Below are 17,287 nucleotides of genomic sequence, written 5' to 3'. Positions count from 1 at the left end.
CCCAAATTTGGTCAGTTCCAATAATATGGTGTTTACATAAGGTCGTCACTCGCATTGCACACCATATAAGCTGATTTCTCTAAATTACCCCGACTCTCACTGTTTGTCGATGGTCCGTGGTCCAAATATGGGTATTGTTTCTTCTTTCAGAATATTTGATCATGATATTGACAATATGATAACTTCCATAAAAGGACACTAGGTTTTTCTGCGATGTGAGATAATAGTACACAGTACATATGTGCAATCACGTGACACGAGATAATACAACACCTGTCTGCCATCCCAGAAACACTGTACGTTATTGTTCATATTTGATGTTTATATGGTTTTACTTTATATGGATTCACTTATGAATTGCAAAATAAGTTGAATGAGTTCTCAATACTTGAAAGAGAATGTTTCAATTCGGTTTTGAGTTTTGAAATTGTTTAAGTTCTCAACGACGGTGAGGCCAGCGCCCTCATCAGTCGGGTGTCAACTTACACAACGGAAGAGCCGTTTATGAATGACTCACCTATGCAAATAAGCAAAATGGCGGATATATATTAAAACTAGGGTTTGAAAGATTACTGGAGATTTCAGTTGCCGACTGTCTGTTATCTTTCAATGTTTTGACATACACATCTTTCCACCAGTACCAACTTTTGTCGAGTGTCGAATGGATCTTCACCGATGTACTGAAATTCCACAAAAACGAAGATAACGTTCGTATTTAGGTATGTACAGTAATGTTTTGAAATACAACGCACATTACGTTGTGACTGACCGGAAGACTATTTAGAATATAGACAAATGTGACTATTTTATACGCGACAAAGATATTATTATCGTCGTTTGTGTTTTACAAACCGTATATCTATTCAAGTATTGTCGGTTGGTACAAGAGTTATCAGCTGTTATGTTACGTATGTCGCGGTGCGTGGGTGACGTGCACGCAGATCCATCTACTGGTCACAGTATTCTTTATCCAAACCTCGTTTAGCCTATAACACAGCCTTAGTTTTGCTGACAAGAAACTGTTCTGGTCATTTATCCAGTACTTGCCTCGGGTGCCGTGCCCTTGCTGATATTGTTTGACATTTGATACGTAGGTGCAGTCACGTACTAAGTAACGTGTAAGGTTGTCAAAGTGGTCAAAGTGGTCAAAGTGTTGATGTCGTTTACGATACAAGGCTGTATTCACCCTTTTTTGTTTTCTTTATTTTATCAATGACCCTCACGTAGAGGTTCAGTCTGGCGCACTTCTAAGATGGTTGTTCTGTTGGTTTAATTAAGTCATTTTACAGCGTATCTTTTTTTGCGGATGATTTAGTTTTGATGTCTTACAATGCAATTGGATTACATTAAATCATATTGTGATAATTATCCTTCGAGAGTTACTTTAGACAAAACCAATGTCATTTTTTAGAAAAGAAGAAATGCTACAAAAATACAAATAGTGAGGTTATGATTGAAAAATAATTGCAGTAGTGTCGTATTATGTTTATTTGAGAATAAAACTTTCACTACGTCGTTCTTAGTCAGTGTGCTAACAATATCAAGCAAAGCAAGACTTCAAAAGTGTTCCATGCACTCGTGGATGGTAGAATAGGCTCAGTGCCAATTTCTCTTTGCTTTAAAATATTTGACAAAAATAATTGTTCCAATAATGCATTGCGGAAGTGAAATTTAGGGTCATTCTTATTCTCCAGCTGTTGAAAATATTTACATTGAATTTTGTAAATTTGTGCTTTACATGCCTAATACACTGGTAATCCATACAGAAATTGGTTGTCCCACTATGTATTCTTTTTGATTAGTTAGAATGATGAAATATTGGCTGAAAATACTCAAAATGGACCCAAATCATTATGTATATCAATGCTATACTGTACAATTGTCAACACACATTAGCTAATTCAAACAAGTAATGCTGAGTTAAATAATTGGAAGGAATACTTTTTAGTTATGGCTTTGAGGAGATGTGGTACAACCAGGGTGCTGGCGATGAAAATGTGTTTCATCAGCAATGTTCTGGAATTGATTTCCAGCAATGGTGTAGTATTGTAAATGTGTTTGACAGATTAACTTTATTATGAAAAAAGGTCACTGAGTTAAACTAATATATTCATTTTTATATTCACTATTTTATTTGTTGTCAGTGACGTTTTAGAAATTTGTATAATCAAACGTGCCACATTGTCGCACAAATTCTGAACATTTCATAATCCATACTCGACTGGACCCTAAGAAAAACTGTAACTGTATCCCCTCTCTTATATGCACATGTATTTGTGCAGTCACCTTAATAAAGTATTATTGTATGTAAATAAGTAATGAGAAATAACTGTAAACTCATAGTACATGTACAGGTAGCTGCTGACATAGATAGTAAAACAAGTAAATAACATTGAATAAACGGCATGGTAAATTCTATGTCAAATAAAAAAAAAACGTGTACTGCGTGTGTGACTCAAACTGATGCTCCTGATGACACCTAATCACCTAACTTCAAATCAGGACATGTACATGTATTCCCCTTGCCCAAATGCATACATGTACATGTATGTAGTAGACTTGCTAACAGTCTCTTGTTTGTTTATTTGTTGTGTTTTTTCAATAAAATAAAATATTATGGTACATGTAGTATAAATGGCAAACCATAAACAAAAGACACTTGTGACTCTAGTACATGTACATGCCCTCTTGCAACATTAATGATTGTCATTGGTCTGGGTTCAGTAGTGATGCAATGATTGACAGGTTCATCACCAATCAATGTCAAGATCAGGATTGGGGCTAAATGTTTATAAACAAACATTTGTCTCAGCCGTTTTAGAATGCATCGAAACTGAAATTTTGCATCCTTGCATTGCAAGACAGTGTCAAAGGTACACTGAAGATACTAGACTATACATCGCTTTGAGATTAGAAATAAGAGGTTATTGATGTATACATGTACATGGACACTTCTGGGGGAGGGAGGGCACAATGTTTTTGTGAGCGTTGGTCTATCAAACAGTTTGTATTAAAATCACTAACGGCCAACTTCAAACCAGCTTCTATGATTACCCAATTTTTCTATATTTCACCCACGTAATCATTTATTTTACATCTTTAGATGTTTCTATCATTTAATAGTAATAAATAGGAATGAGTAAAATTAAAATTGTAAACTACAAGACATTTTGTAAGCATTTTCACTACTATAACTTATGCAGTTATGTTTAAATCTCAAATAAAGTTTTTATTTAATTTCGTGAATGAGTTATTTATGAAGTTTCCAGTCTTCTTTATAGTGTTGTAACAAACTTGCGAGTTTTTTTTTGACTTGGTTTTGTGTTTGTGAAGTCATCCATCCTATAAGACATGGTATAGTTGTAGTTATAACATACGCCATTTATTGTGAAGGTACTCAGTAGATATAGTACATTATGTTGGTAGTAAGTTGGTTGCTAAGTGACAGCTACAACTGGAAATATATCTACCAGTAGTCAGAATTCACTACATGTTACGATGTACATCTCTAAACGCCATATTGGTATCTCTTATTTATAAAGGCCTTCAACTAAACACCATAAAAGGGTATTTGTATTGTCACCGTTGTCAAGAGTACTGAGACCCATGCCTTCAAATCATAAACTGCTTCTTTCCAGTGATAAGCCATATATACAACCATGTCAGTCTCTCACATTAAGCCATTATGTATATACTGCCTATAGCTGTATGTTTTCTGTGTGGCCTTTATCCCATCTTGTGGTGCTACATAGGAACCAATAATGAACACAACCTTTTCAGTGGAATCTACTTACAATTATACTATATCTCCAGTCATGTCGAAATGCAAAATCACAGTCATTCTATCATTTACCTAATAGAGAGTCACCACAAATCTACCAGGTTGAGCAGAGTAATCTGTTCAAGAGAGGGCATCAAAAAATTGAAATCAGATAAAAATAAATTCTTTTAAATATTTGGGGGGGGGGTAGGATTTTTTGGCCCAGAAAAGTTTCTAACTGACTAAATTTATTTTATTTTTTAATGAGTCCTTGTTCACATTAACCGTTTTTTAAAGATCTAAGCTATACAATTATTTATATTCTAAAATATTAATATTCGATATGCACACACTGATTAAGTTATAAAATCATGAGTTTTGTTTATTATGATAATTTTTGTAGTGCACCATTGCTGAAAATGAAGTCAAATTTATGCACATGATCAATTATTGATGATAATGATACTTTTTTTTTTATGAAAAAGTAAAGTCTGCTTGGAAGGTTATGCCCAGACTGTACTGTATCTAATCATGCAATTTGGACAATTTTTTTAAATGTTTGCGAATTTTTCAAGGCATTGAAAATCATGTTATTTTATACATGTAGCAGTGAAATTTTGTCTGGAGTTCTATGACAGGAAGTGTCCATGACTTTCCCGTAATTTTGTCTCCATGAACGCCACAGAATTACCAAATCACAAACATTCCTATCAGTAAATATTAAGTGCTTTATGATAAAATAAATTAATTTAACTGCAATGGTGTGGAAGTGATATGATACATGTATGTGATAAATATTTTCCTGGAAATTGAAAAATGACAAATGTAAAGGAGCTAGTCAATGTCAGACTCAGACTGGTTTGCTAATGTTCTTATATATTAGCAAAACATGTATATTTCATTTCTAAGAATTCACTACATATTGTGATGCCATTGGTTAGAAACATATTTGATTTACGATAATTTCATCTCTTTTTAAAACTTTTGTTTATTTATTATTCAAAATATTGCAAATAAAAACTGAAATAATTATCAACGTGAGTTTATGTCATCACAGTTAGCTTACATAGGTTGTATATTACCAGTAAAAACCCTGGTATGTAAAGTAGATATTGAGTTCTTATATAATACATGCTATTGAAAAAGGTCATGCAGATTTCATTCATAGAGACAAGACGTGAATGAGTATCTATTATGATTAGTCAGTCATGTGTAAATAATATAGGTTTCGGATCACATAATACAGCTTATTGGTTGTTCATTGGAATGAATCTTGTGCATTGTCAAAGGGTTGGTACATCATTTTTGGTCTTATCCATACAAATACTTTTTACAGAAATTTATAATTATAATTAGATTTACAACTGTTTCCAATCATGAAGAATAATTCTAGCTACTGTCTGTCCCCAATTTGAGATAATAACCAAAATATGACTTTTTGATTGAAATGTAATTACATCCATCCACCCTTATGTATAAATTAAATTATATGTCTCCTTAAGATGTTGACAAAATAAGTTTTTGTAAGCTAATCCAAATAGAATACTTGTTATTTTTCACTTTTATCATACCTTATTCTAATAGTTCATAGTTACCAAACTTTGTTATCTTACCACAAAAAGTTAAGAAGTTAAAGACATAACAACATGCACCAAGATGACATAAATAGATTGGATACTAGTATTTTTTCAATATCAGAGAATGATTCAAAATGTTGTTCTTCATGAAAACAAATTCAATCATTGATCATTCAAAACACTTGGAGTGACATATGACATATTATTTCCAAAGGTTGAAATAATAATATTGCGGCTTATCCACCGTCCTGAACACTAGCTGAGACAGGTAAATACACAGGTGTCCTGTTCCTAAGTACAGGTGAATAAAGCCATATATACCGGTCAAACGGGCAGTCCTGTGTTCCTAATTTGTCAACATAAAATTGCTTAAAGAGTTTTTGAAACCTATTGTATTTCAAATAATGCTAAGAGCAAGTACATCATCCATTGGTCAGGCACTTTTATTTTCCAACCTGTCCCTTGTATCTTATCATTAAGATAAAGTGGCCTTATGAATGATAGCAAACAGTAGTGGTACATGTACATGTAGTTACATGCATTGACCTATATTACCAGCAGTATATTTGACTTCAAGGAGATCCTTTGTACTGTGTGTCAACCAGTCACGTTGTCAGAATGGACAGACCTACCCTGTCAGAATGGACAGACCTACCCTGTCTGAATGGACAGAGCTACACTATCAGAATGGACAGACCTACACTGTCAGAATGGACAGACCTACACTGTCAGAATAGACAGACCTACACTGTCAGAATAGACAGACCTACACTGTCAGAATAGACAGACCTACACTGTCAGAATAGACAGACCTACACTGTCAGAATAAACAGACCTACATTGTCAGAATAGACAGACCTACATTGTCAGAATAGACAGACCTACCTGTCAGAATAGACAGACCTACACTGTCAGAATAGACAGACCTACACTGTCAGAATAGACAGACCTACACTGTCAGAATAGACAGACCTACACTGTCAGAATAGACAGACCTACACTGTCAGAATAGACAGACCTACACTGTCAGAATAAACAGACCTACACTGTCAGAATGGACAGACCTACCCTGTCTGAATGGACAGAGCTACACTATCAGAATGGACAGACCTACACTGTCAGAATGGACAGACCTACACTGTCAGAATAGACAGACCTACACTGTCAGAATAGACAGACCTACACTGTCAGAATAGACAGACCTACACTGTCAGAATAGACAGACCTACACTGTCAGAATAAACAGACCTACATTGTCAGAATAGACAGACCTACATTGTCAGAATAGACAGACCTACACTGTCAGAATAGACAGACCTACACTGTCAGAATAGACAGACCTACACTGTCAGAATAGACAGACCTACACTGTCAGAATAGACAGACCTACACTGTCAGAATAGACAGACCTACACTGTCAGAATAAACAGACCTACATTGTCAGAATAAACAGACCTACATTGTCAGAATAGACAGACCTACACTGTCAGAATAAACAGACATACACTGTCAGAATAGACAGACCTACACTGTCAGAATAGACAGACCTACACTGTCAGAATAGACAGACCTACACTGTCAGAATAAACAGACCTACATTGTCAGAATAGACAGACCTACACTGTCAGAATAAACAGGCCTACATTGTCAGAATAAACAGACCTACATTGTCAGAATAAACAGGCCTACATTGTCAGAATAAACAGACCTACATTGTCAGAATAGACAGACCTACACTGTCAGAATAGACAGACCTACACTGTCAGAATAGACAGACCTACACTGTCAGAATAAACAGACCTACATTGTCAGAATAAACAGACCTACATTGTCAGAATAGACAGACCTACATTGTCAGAATAAACAGACATACACTGTCAGAATAGACAGACCTACATTGTCAGAATAAACAGACCTACATTGTCAGAATAGACAGACCTACATTGTCAGAATAAACAGACCTACACTGTCAGAATAGACAGACCTACACTGTCAGAATAGACAGACCTACACTGTCAGAATAAACAGGCCTACACTGTCAGAATAAACAGGCCTACATTGTCAGAATAAACAGACCTACATTGTCAGAATAGACAGACCTACACTGTCAGAATAGACAGACCTACATTGTCAGAATAAACAGACCTACACTGTCAGAATAGACAGACCTACACTGTCAGAATAGACAGACCTACACTGTCAGAATAGACAGACCTACACTGTCAGAATAAACAGACCTACACTGTCAGAATAAACAGGCCTACATTGTCAGAATAAACAGACCTACATTGTCAGAATAGACAGACCTACACTGTCAGAATAGACAGACCTACATTGTCAGAATACACAGACCTACACTGTCAGAATAGACAGACCTACATTGTCAGAATAGACAGACCTACACTGTCAGAATAGACAGACCTACATTGTCAGAATACACAGACCTACACTGTCAGAATAGACAGACCTACACTGTCAGAATAGACAGACCTACACTGACTGAATGGACAGACCTACACTGACTGAATGGACAGACCTACATTGTCTGAATGGACAGACCTACATTGTCTGAATGGACAGACCTACACTGTCTGAATGGACAGACCTACACTGTCTGAATGGACAGACCTACACTATCAGAATAGACATACCTACACTGTCAGAATAGACATACCTACACTGTCAGAATAGACATACCTACACTGTCAGAATAGACAGACCTACACGAGCAGAATGGGCAGACCTACACTGACTGAATGGACAGACCTACACTGACTGAATGGACAGACCTACACTGTCTGAATGGACAGACCTACACTGTCTGAATGGATAGACCTACACTTTCAGAAAAGACAGACCTACACTGTCAGAATAGACAGACCTACACTGTCAGAATAGACAGACCTACACTGTCAGAATAGACAGACCTACACTGTCAGAATAGACAGACCTACACTGTCAGAATGGCCAGACCTACACTGTCAGAATAGACAGACCTACACTGTCAGAATAGACAGACCTACACTGTCAGAATAGACAGACCTACACTGTCAGAATAAACAGGCCTACATTGTCAGAATAAACAGACCTACATTGTCAGAATAGACAGACCTACACTGTCAGAATAGACAGACCTACACTGTCAGAATAGGCAGACCTACACGAGCAGAATGGGCAGACCTACACTGACTGAATGGACAGACCTACACTGACTGAATGGACAGACCTACACTGTCTGAATGGACAGACCTACACTGTCTGAATGGATAGACCTACACTTTCAGAAAAGACAGACCTACACTGTCAGAATAGACAGACCTACACTATCAGAATAGACAGACCTACACGAGCAGAATGGACAGACCTACACTGACTGAATGGACAGACCTACATTGTCTGAATGGACAGACCTACACTGACTGAATGGACAGACCTACATGTACATTGTCTGAATGGACAGACCTACACTATCAGAGTAGACAGACCTACACTGTCAGAATAGACATACCTACACTGTCAGAATAGACATACCTACACTGTCAGAATAGACATACCTACACTGTCAGAATAGACAGACCTACACGAGCAGAATGGGCAGACCTACACTGACTGAATGGACAGACCTACACTGACTGAATGGACAGACCTACACTGTTTGAATGGACAGACCTACACTGTCTGAATGGATAGACCTACACTTTCAGAAAAGACAGACCTACACTGTCAGAAAAGACAGACCTACACTGTCAGAATAGACAGACCTACACTGTCAGAATAGACAGACCTACACTTTCAGAATAGACAGACCTACACTGTCAGAATAGACAGACCTACACTGTCAGAATAGACAGACCTACACTATCAGAATAAACAGACCTACATTGTCAGAATAGACAGACCTACACTGTCAGAATAGACAGACCTACACTGTCAGAATAGACAGACCTACACTGTCTGAATAGACAGACCTACACTGTCAGAATAGACAGACCTACACTGTCTGAATAGACAGACCTACACTGTCAGAATAGACAGACCTGCACTGTTTGAATAGACAGACCTACACTGTCAGAATAGACAGACCTACACTGTCAGAATAGACAGACCTACACTGTCAGAATAGACAGACCTACACTGTCAGAATAGACAGACCTACACTTTCAGAATAGAAAGACCTACACTGTCAGAATAGACAGACCTACACTGTCAGAATAGACAGACCTACACTGTCAGAATAGACAGACCTACTCTGTCAGAATAGACAGACCTACACTGTCAGAATAGACAGACCTACACTGTCAGAATAGACAGACCTACACTGTCAGAATAGACAGACCTACACTGTCAGAATAGACAGACCTACACTGTCAGAATAGACAGACCTACACTGTCAGTATGGTAAGAATGGATAGTAGTTTTTCCAAATTCACATTCGTTCCTCACATCTATATTCTGGCTACATGTTTGATGTTTGAAGATTGAATTTGAAATTTAATTTTACATGGAGATAATAACTTGTACAAAAAAAAAATGTATTCGTATATTCTGGAAAATATCAATTTATAAATAAGAATTCACATGTGGGTCAGAAATTTCATTTATAGGTTTTGGTCATTGGAGACCGTACTGCAGTTGTACATGTATGCCCCTAATACAGCAGTGTTAATATATTTAATTTTATGTGGACATCAAATAATTAATGTTTGTAATTATTATAATTATATATACAATTTGAATGCACTGTAACTATTTATAGAATTTATGGGTATCCATGTTTGAATTAGGGCCAGGTTGGTTAGTATTGTTAATGACTAGTTATGTGGTATTAGAACCTGGTTGGTCAATACAGTTGATGACTAGTTTTTTTTTAATAGAACCTGGTTGATTATTACAGGTAATAATCGGTTATATGGAATTAGGACTTATTGGTTAATAACTTTATAACTTTATTGAATTGGGACCTGGTTGGTTAATACAGTTGATGACCAGTCATTTGGAATTAATAAGTTCTGGATGGTTAATACAGACTAACCAATTAATTTCATTTAAGTTAAGTTTCACATATGGTGAGTTGCTATATAGCATGTCATGGTCAACTGGCAGTCTTGTTGTTAGCATTGCTATTTGTTGACACATAGCTTATGATAGTGAAGTGAAGATGTCCATGTATATGAAGATATGTGATAGCCTATTCCATCCTGCATCTGTCTACTTTTGCTTTAACCATTCCTTGAAAACTTTTTTTCCACCTACCTTAATATAGGATCTAGTAGGATCTCTATCAGATTGTGATATCATTCTTTCTTCATATTTAGTAAATATTATATTTTTGTAATTTTGAGTAAAAAGTTATATTTTTTGTTTTGTTTTTGAAAATGGCAAGCTTGATTGCTTTGATACTTGATATGCAGGTACATGTACCTTGGGAGGAACCTCTGTCAGATTTGTTGTTTTCATGATGATATCATTATTTCACTATATTTAGGTTTTCAAGACACATGTCTTGGAAACCTTTTGTAATTGTTATGTTTTTTATTATTAGGTTTTCAAGACACATGTCTTGGAAACCTTTTGTAATTGTTATGTTTTTTATTATTATTATTATTATTAGGTTTTCAAGACACATGTCTTGGAAACCTTTTGTAATTGTTATGTTTTTTATTATTATTATTATTATTATTCCGCCAGATTTTTCGCTAAGCGCCATTCGAACACCGTTGCACATATCTTGAAAATGTTTGCACATGTTTGTAAAGTCTGATGAGATCTAGTGCATATCCTAAGATGACGCATATTGGTCACGTGGTACGGCGGCCATTTTGAATTTTAGGCGAAAAATGGCATGCTCATTTAAACACCTTTCTGAGGGTCTAGGAGTCTCAAACTTTCACTTAAAAGAAGCATTGGCCCTAGAGCTACGTATTTCATGAAAAAAAAGTTGAACGGTCATGTGACTTTTTTTTCTAGAATTTTCTGAAATATTGTTTTGCATCTCATTTGCATAATTTTGATCGTATCAAAATTCCACGCCATAATTTTGAAGAACATCATACATACTACAGATTAATCAAAGAATCATGCTAGTGCGACCAGTAGTTTTGGAGCAGTTGATTTATGAATATTTTTCACATTTTATATAAAATAGTCAGCAATGTTGCATTGTGGGAAAGGGGGGAGGGCCCATATACGATACACATTGAATTGACATATATTGAGAACTATTGCACATACAAACATGGAACTAACGCTATATTGAAGACATTGGACAAGAGAATTGACCAAAATATTGGATGACCATATATGGTCATGCAACTCATTAAATATGCATGTCTGTAATATCTCAGGCACTATTGCAAGTACAAACATGGAACCAATGCTATATTGAAGACATTGGACAAAAGAAATGACCAACATATTCGATGACCATATATGGTCATAGAACTCATTAAATATGCATATCCATAATATCTTGATCACTTTTAAAGATATAGACATGTACCCATACCTATATTGAAGACATTGGACAAGAGAGTTGACCAACACATTTGATGACCATATATGGTCATAGAACTCATTAAATATGCATGTCTCTAATATCTTCTGCACTATTGCAAGTACAAACATGGTACCAACCCTATATTGAAGACATTGGACAAAAGAATTGACAAGCACAGTCAATGACCATATATGGTCATAGAACTCATTAAAAATGCATATCCATAATATCTCGAGCACTTTTAAAGATAGAGACATGTACCCAAACTTATATTGAAGGCATTGGACAAACGAATTGAGCAACATATTAAATGACCATATATGGTCATAGAACTCATTAAATATGAATGTCACTAATATCTTAGGCACTGTTGCAAGTAGGAACATGGAACCAATGCTATATTGAAGACATTGGACAAGAGAATTGACAAACATACCCGATGACTATATATGGTCATGGAACTCATTAAATATGCATGGCTATATTATCTCGAACACTATCACATATACAAACATGGGCCCAACGTTAATTTTGAGGGCTATTGCAAACAGTCATACATTGCCATGCATTGCATGTGACTTGGCCATGTGCCATGGTCTTGAAAACCGGTGATTGCTGCTATGCAGCTATATTTATTATTATTATTATTCCGCCAGATTTTTCGCTAAGCGCCATTCGAACACCGTTGCACATATCTTGAAAATTTTTTCATATGTTTGTAAAGTTTGATGAGATCTAATGCATATCCTAAGATGACGCATATTGGTCACGTGGTACGGCGGCCATTTTGAATTTTAGGCAAAAAATGGCATGCTCATTTAAACACCTTTCTGAGGGTCTAGGAGTCTCAAACTTTCGCCTAAAAGAAGCATTGGCCCTAGAGCTACGTATTTCATGAAAAAAAAGTTGAACGGTCATGTGACTTTTTTTTTTAGAATTTTCTGAAATATTGTTTTGCATCTCATTTGCATAATTTTGATCGTATCAAAATTCCACGCCATAATTTTGAAGAGCATCATACATACTACAGATTAATCAAAGAATCATGAAAGTGCGACCAGTAGTTTTGGAGCAGTTGAATTATGAATATTTTTCACATTTTATATAAAATAGTCAGCAATGATGCATTATGGGAAAGGGGGGAGGGCCCATATACGATACACATTGAATTGACATATATTGAGAACTATTGCACATACAAACATGGAACTAACGCTATATTGAAGACATTGGACAAGAGAATTGAGAAAAATATTGAATGACCATATATGGTCATGCAACTCATTAAATATGTATGTTTCTAATATCTCAGGCACTATTGCAAGTACAAACATGGAACCAATGCTGTATTGAAGACATTGGACAAGAAAATTGACCAAAACATTGGATGACCATATATGGTCATAGAACTCATTAAATATACATGTCTTTAATATCTCAGGCACTATTGCAAGTACAAACATGGAACCAATGCTATATTGAAGACATTGGACAATAGAATTGACCAACACAGTCAATGACCTTATATGGTCATACAACTCATTAAATATGCATGTCTCTAATATCTCGAGCACTATTGCAAGCACAAACATGGAACCAATGCTATATTGAAGACATGGAACAAAAGGATTGACCAACATATTCGATTACCATATATGGTCATAAAACTCATTAAATATGCATATCCATAATATTTCGAGCACTTTTAAAGATAGGGACATGTACCCAAACCTATACTGCAGACATTGGACGAGAAAATTGTCCAACATATGAGATGACCATATATGGTCATAGAACTCATTAAATATGCATATCAATAATATCTCGAGCACTTTTAAAGATAGAGACATGTACCCAAACCTATACTGGAGGCATTGGACAAAAGAATTGAACAACATTTTAAATGACCATATATGGTCATAGAACTCATTAAATATGCATGTCTCTAATATTTCGAGCACTATTGCAAGCACAAACATGGAACCAATGCTATATTGAAGACATTGGACAAGATAATTGACAAACATTCCCGATGACTATATATGGTCATGCAACTCATTAAATATGCATGGCTATAATATCTCGGACACTATCACATATACAAACATGGAACCAACGTTAATTTTCAGGGCTATTGCAAACAGTCATATATGGCCATGCTTTCCATGTGACTTCGCCATGTGCCATGGTCTTGAAAACCGGTGATTGCTGCTATGCAGCTATATTTAGGTTTTCAAGACACATGTCTTGGAAACCTATTGTAATCGTTATGTTTTTTATTATTCCGCCAGATTTTTTCGCTAAGCGCCATTTCGACACCGTTGCACATATCTGTAAAAAATTTTCATATGTTTGTAAAGGTTGATGAGATCTAGTGCATATCCTAAGATGACGCATATTGATCACGTGGTACGGCGGCCATTTTGAATTTTAGGCAAAAAATGGCATGCTCATTTAAACACCTTTCTGAGGGCCTAGGAGTCTCAAACTTTCGCCTAAAAGAAGCATTGGCCCTAGAGCTACGTATATCAGAAAAAAAAAGTTGAACGGTCATGTGACTTTTTTTTCTAGAATTTTCTGAAATATTGTTTTGCATCTCATTTGCATAATTTTGATCGTATCGAAATTCCACGCCATAATTTTGAAGAACATCATACATACTACAGATTAATCAAAGAATCATGGAAGTGCGACCAGTAGTTTTGGAGCAGTTGATTTATGAATATTTTTCACATTTTATATAAAATAGTCAGCAATGTTGCATTATGGGAAAGGGGGGAGGGCCCATATACGATACACATTGAATTGACATATATTGAGAACTATTGCATATACAAACATGGAACTAACGCTATATTGAAGACATTGGACAAGATAATTGACCAAAATATTGGATGACCATAAATGGTCATGCAACTCATTAAATATGCATGTCTCTAATATCTCAGGCACTATTGCAAGTACAAACATGGAATTAACGCTATATTGAAGACATTGGACAAGATAATTGACCAAGATATTGGATGACCATATATGGTCATGTAACTCATTAAATATGCATGTCTTTAATATCTCAGGCACTATTGCAAGTATAAACATGGAACCAATGCTATATTGAAGACATTGAACAAAAGAATTGATCAACATAGTGTATGACCATATATGGTCATATAACTCATTAAATATGCGTGTCTCTAATATCTCGGGCATTATTGCAAGTTCAAACATGGAATCAACGCTATATTGAAGACATAGGACGAGAGAATTGACCAACATATTCGATGACCATATATGGTCATAGAACTGATTAAATATGCATATCCATATATCTCGAACACTTTTAAAGATAGAAACATGTACCCAAACCTATATTGAAGACTTTGGACAAGATAATTGACCAACACAGTCGATGACCATATATGGTCATACAACTCATTAAATATGCATGTCTCTAATATCTCGAGTACTATTGTAAGCACAAACATGGAACCAATACTATATTGAAGACATTGGACAAAAGGATTGACCAACATATTCGATTACCATATATGGTCATAGAACACATTAAGTATGCATATCCATAATATCTCGAGCACTTTTAAAGATAGGGACATGTACCCAAACCTATACTGAAGACATTGGACAAGAGAATTGTCCAACATATGAGATGACCATATATGGTCATAGAACTCATTAAATATGCATGCCTCTAATATCTTAGGCACTGATGCAGGTAGGAACATGGAACCAATGCTATATTGAAGTCATTGGACAAGAGAATTGACAAACATACCTGATGACTATATATGGTCATATAACTCATTACATATGCATGGCAATAATATCTTGGACACTATCACATATACAAACATGGGACCAACGTTAATTTTGGGGGCTATTGCAAACAGTCATACCTGGCCATGCATTGCATGTGACTTGGCCATGTGCCATGGTCTTGAAAACCGGTCATTGCTGCTATGCAGCTATATTTATTATTATTATTATTATTCCGCAAGATATTTCGCTAAGCGCCATTCGAACACCGTTGCACATATCTGGAAAATGTTTTCACATGTTTGTTAAGTTTGATGAGATCTAATGCATATCCTAAGATGACGCATATTGGTCACGTGGTATGGCGGCCATTTTGAATTTAAGGCGAAAAATGGAATGCTCATTTAAACACCTTTCTGAGGGTCTAGGAGTCTCAAACTTTCGCTTAAAAGAAGCATTGGCCCTAGAGCTACGTATTTCATGAAAAAAAAGTTGAACGGTCATGTGACTTTTTTTTCTAGAATTTTCTGAAATATTGTTTTGCATCTCATTTGCATAATTTTGATCGTATCAAAATTCCATGCCATAATTTTGAAGAACATCATACATACTACAGATTAATCAAAGAATCGTGCAAGTGTGACCAGTAGTTTTCAAGCAGTTGATTTATGAATATTTTTCACATTTTATATAAAATAGTCAGCAATGTTGCATTATGGGAAAGGGGGGAGGGCCCATATACGATACACATTGAATTGACATATATTGAGAACTATTGCACATACAAACATGGAACTAACGCTATATTGAAGACATTGGACAAGAGAATTGACCAAAATATTGGATGACCATATATGGTCATAGAACTCATTAAATATGCATATCCATAATATCTCGAGCACTTTTAAAGATAGAGACATGTACCCAAACCTATACTGAAGGCATTGGACAAAAGAATTGACCAATATTTTAAATGACCATATATGGTCATAGAACTCATTAAATATGCAAGTCTCTAATATCTTAGGCACTGTTGCAAGTAGGAACATTGAACCAATGCTATATTGAAGACATTGGACAAGAGAACTGACAAACATACCCGGTGACTATATATGGTCATGGAACTCATTAAATTTGCATGACTATAATATCTCGAACACGATCACACATACAAACATGGAACCAACGTTAATTTTCAGGGCTATTGCAAACAGTCATACATGGTCATGCATTGCATGTGACTTGGCCATGTGCCATGGTCTTGAAAACCGGTGATTGCTGCTATGCAGCTATATTTATTAGGTTTTCAAGACACATGTCTTGGAAACCTTTTGTAATTGTTATGTTTTTTATTATTATTAGGTTTTCAAGACACATGTCTTGGAAACCTATTGTAATCGTTATTAGGGTTTCGAGCCAATTTGGTCGAAACCCTATTGAAATTGTTCCGTTTATTAGGGTTTCGAGCCCATTTGGTCGAAACCCTTTTGTAATTGTTCCGTTTATTATTATTATTATTATTATTATTATTATTATTCTTCCGCCTAAATTTTTGGTCACGCTTTATGTCAACACCGTTGGACCGATCAGTTTCATACTTGCCACAATGGTAAAGCTGTATGAGATCTGGTGCATATCCTAAGTTCAGACACATAGGTCACATGACCAGGCCGCCATCTT

General features: G+C 35.7%; 2 protein-coding genes across 7 annotated transcripts in view; one reads left to right on the top strand and one right to left on the bottom strand.

The window, feature by feature from the left end:
* LOC102806092 (uncharacterized) overlaps nt 1–17,287 on the bottom strand; it is a 32,901-nt gene that overhangs the window by 7,857 nt on the left and 7,757 nt on the right. The window lies entirely within an intron of this gene.
* LOC102804647 (uncharacterized) overlaps nt 528–17,287 on the top strand; it is a 91,968-nt gene continuing 75,208 nt past the window's right edge. For all 5 annotated transcript variants that reach the window (XM_085506330.1, XM_085506333.1, XM_085506332.1 and 2 more), the window contains exon 1: nt 528–719. The gene's annotated coding sequence lies outside the window, so the exon portion shown is untranslated. The remainder of the gene's footprint in view (nt 720–17,287) is intronic.

Source organism: Saccoglossus kowalevskii, chromosome 12, assembly GCF_978046115.1.
Source record: "Saccoglossus kowalevskii chromosome 12, keSacKowa6.1, whole genome shotgun sequence".
Taxonomy (NCBI): Eukaryota; Metazoa; Hemichordata; class Enteropneusta; family Harrimaniidae; genus Saccoglossus; species Saccoglossus kowalevskii.
This window is presented reverse-complemented; position numbering and strand designations above follow the sequence as displayed.